This window comes from Vidua macroura, chromosome 5 (assembly GCF_024509145.1).
Source record: "Vidua macroura isolate BioBank_ID:100142 chromosome 5, ASM2450914v1, whole genome shotgun sequence".
NCBI lineage: Eukaryota > Metazoa > Chordata > Aves > Passeriformes > Viduidae > Vidua > Vidua macroura.
Window position 1 is genome coordinate 56,172,400 of NC_071575.1, and position 3,968 is coordinate 56,176,367.

The 3,968-nt window shown below is 38.2% G+C and overlaps 1 long non-coding RNA gene across 1 annotated transcript; it reads left to right on the plus strand.

Moving 5' to 3' along the window:
• The first annotated feature begins 327 nt into the window (after positions 1 to 327).
• Positions 328 to 2,490, plus strand: LOC128807648 (uncharacterized). Its single transcript, XR_008437227.1, has 3 exons — positions 328 to 727; positions 1,744 to 1,846; positions 2,405 to 2,490. It is a non-coding gene; the product is annotated as an uncharacterized LOC128807648 (long non-coding RNA).
• Positions 2,491 to 3,968: the final 1,478 nt, after the last annotated feature.

The window sequence follows — 3,968 nt, forward strand, 5'->3', positions numbered from 1 at the left end:
TAGAAGAACCATGCTAAACAATTTACAGTAATTTGGAAGCTGAAGAAATAAAATGCATATTCTGGTGGGATTTATTAAAAAAAATAATAGGACTATGTTTTGACTCATTTTATTTCTAAAGAAAAGTTGACTAAATACTTGTTAAGAGTGAGTAGAGGTTGCTTTTTTTATTTTTAGGAGACAAAATCTAGAAGACTAAGAAATGCTTAATGTCTAGTAATGTGTGTATTTTCCTAATTCCAAGCTGTCTTGGACAAAGTCTCTTGGAAATTAACACCTGGGTGGCACTGCAAAGAGTAAGCAGAAAAAGATAATGTAGCCCAAACTCTCTACAGTTGCGGCAGTAACCTGCTATGACCTCAAGCAGTCGAAAAGCCCTGACTAGCGCTGCCTTTGTGAGACCGTAGCCGCCACATGAACGGGCACTCCAGGGTTATGGCGTTTGCCTCCCTGCTAGTGCTGTGTGCTCCAGCGTGGGTAACACAGCTTTGATAGCTTCATGCTGAGAGGAAGTGAAGGGACAAGAGAAGGACACTTTGCTTGCTAGCCTGAGAAGGTTTATTTTCCTATACGTGGACGGAGCAAACCATCCTCAGTGCAAATGCAAGGCAAAATGGCGATGGGACAAAGGAATGCATTAGATTAAATAGGGGGTGGGCCTCGCCCTATGGGGACAAATGACAGGGGAGTGACGCGGATCACAACAACCTATGGGAACATAACAGAGGTGGGTACAGTGTTCTGGGAAAAATAGCAGTGCTAAGGTGGGGTGATTGATGCAGAACTTTCATGAAGAAGCAGGGAGTGGTTACAAGATTGACACCCCAACAAGGAGTGGCAACCCCTGACTGACAGAACCTTGTAAGGAGAAAACTGAGAAGTGAGAGGATTGGCATGTCTGAGTGACAGGAGCTCCCGTGTTAAACAACTTGGAGCAAACCATTGTGAGGGAAAATAGGGGTAAAGAGAACCAACCTAACAAACATTAATAAAATCCCTGACTAAACCAACCCAACCTACAACATACAGTGTCTTAAAGAGTTCAGAGTTGACCACTAGCAGGACTTGGTCCAATATATCTGATCTGTTTTTCAGAAGTACTGCATGAGGCACCTGCCAATTTAGTCTTCAGTTATTGCAACGTTATGAATAGTAGGGGCTTGATGAAGATTGACAGAAGTATTAACTTTTTCCAACTGCAACCAAATGGATGCAATTTTATTATATGTTTATCAAAAAACAAGATAATTTTGAGATACCACCTGTCCTGGCAGGAGGGAGAGAGGGAAGAGAACAGCTGCTTTGACCTATTGCCAGCTATCCATTTAAATGCTCAGATCCAGAGTCAAATGACTGTGTAGAGCCCTAATGGACTTAGCAGAGTAGCCTGGTTAGGACAGATTGCTCCCATGGTAACTCTTGACTCATCTTAAGACTTTCTCATAGCAATCACTTTATGGGCCATAACAGTTGTAAGAATTGAAGCCTTATTAAACTCTGAACATCCTATGGAGCTGGTATGGCAGACACAATTACACCTGGAGCTATAACTGAGTCAGTAAGACAAAAGACTTGACTCAATCTGGCAAAGCCATGGCCAGAGAAAAGCAAGATAAGGCAAGGCAAGGGAAGAGCATATGTATGAAAACTTTATAAAAGATGGGAGACGGTAAGGTTGAATTATCATAATTCCTCCAGAGGTAAATTTAGATAGCTACACCAATTCCAGCTTTTTTTTTTTAGGCTATGCCTGTGTCATGGTTCCATTCAACAAGCAAATTCATAGGACAAGACATTCTCTTATCAAACCCAGTCATGTCATAGTTGTGACTTCTAAGACATCGAGGTCTGTAAATAATAGCTAAGAAAAAAATAATGAAAAAACAGTGGAAATTATCTTAAAGTTTTATATTATTAGTCCTGGTATCCCTTTATATTTTCTCTTGACTAAAGCATAAAGAACAATAAGTTAAGACGATATGAAATGGTCAAAGGCCTTCTATCTGATACGAGACTCATGCAGAAACTTGTGAAAAACAGACAGCAAAAGGAGAGATATAACCCCTCAGCTATCAAAAAATCCCTTTTCTGCCATTATTTTTTTAAGACTGTTGAGCTTCTTTATGTTTTCAAGTAGTCCCAAAGATCTTTATATCTTATATGAAAATATACCAACTAAGCCTCCTGCCTAATCCTTTGCTCATCTGCTTCATTTCTCTAGAAAAAAAGTAATAAACCTGTGGAGTTCTTATTTTAAATACCCTTTGTGACCTTACTGTTTTCCACTTTTCTCTTTGCCAGAAAGAGGAGTTATAGTCTTTTAATCAATTCTCACACAGCAACCTTTTAACATACTTTGTCATTTTCTTTGCTTTCCTTTCTTTCTATTTGTATTCTATTCCAGAAATTTTGAGATAGAAGAATGAGAACTGCATGCAGTCTTACAGGCAGAGAAAGAATAAAGGGTTTCCACATAATGGAATAATGGCATAATGAAATTTTTTGGTTTACTCTTTATTTCTTTCTTAATTATTTGTGATGTCCAGTTTAACCATTTGAGCAATGATGTTCACTTAGCTAATTCAGTTCAATTTCAGAAATAAATCTGCCATGATTCCAAGATCTTCAGACGCACCACAGTTTTTAGATAACCAGAATTTCCTTTCCTATGTGAACAACAGGTATTGCATTTTATTTGGTATTTTACTGTCCTTTCCCTTTTCTCTGGAGCCTTCACTAAACTCAAAGTTCAAATAAAAATACAACTAAACAACTGCCATTTACATACGACTTGTACTTTTGTATTCTTCTTAAATTCTTTATTGGTTTTCACACTTCGGTAGGTGAGCCTAAAGGCAACCTCTTGTGGCTCTCCAACAATGCTCCTCCTGAGATTTTTTTGTAGTCAATGTCCAACACCTGTAGTGGATTTCCTGCTCTCAGCTTTTCTCTCACTAATGAACATATTTTCTGTGGGTTCACCACAGAGCAATCTCTCAGGACGTACTCTGAGCCTTTTCCCTTCCTGAGTTCAGAATGTCAGAAGATTGATATCAGCTGTGCTCACTGATCAACAGCAATATGGTCCATTCTAAAATGGAATTTCAGGTGGCAGGTTTACAGTTTGTATGCAACTTGGGTTTCCCCTGACCTGATGTATCACTTAAGCATTATGTGGTAGAGTGAATAGAACTTTCTGCTTCAAGTTATCTGCCGGACTCCAGTAGAGTCTGCATAGTGTAAACCAAGACAGTTCTTTCTGGAATTCTGCAAGGAACAAAATATCAGAACAAACATGAAACTATTAGTTCTGGCTTGCTGACTTGAGAGTTGTGAAGATCACTTGATTCTGCTAAAACTATTCTCTCTCAAGCTGCCATTCCTTAGAAGTATCTGTGTGTTGCAGTACAGGTAAAATTTTAGATTCATAGCAGGGTTTGAAAAGTTTTTTCTTTGTGGACAAGTCAATTTCTCATTTTTCTAAGAGAACCAGGAAAACACTGCTGTGCTCACCTTTAGTAGATATAACATTGCATGGGAATGAAGAACAGTTTCACTTATGTTTGTCTTAAGTTTGACCATTGCTATACCCAAATGTCAAGGAGTAGAACACTTTTCTGTCAGCAGCATCTGTCTCCTTGGCAAATTCCTCAGACACTTATATTGGCAACTTTGGAGTAGCCTCTAGCTCTGTCATGTAGCTACCTTTGTCCTTGCAACACTGTTTTATAGTGATTGAGTTTGTTTCTGAATAATGTCTACAATTTTTATGCAATTACACTGCTACACAAATCACCTATGGGATCTCTAAACCAATCTTTTAATGAAAATATGTAGTACTTATTAACTATTGACATTCTCCCTAACATTATTTATTATAATAAATAAGAATTACAACACAAATTATTGCTTGGCCAGACTGGAAATATTCCAGCCTTTACATTGATTTAGTCCTTTGTCAGTATTCC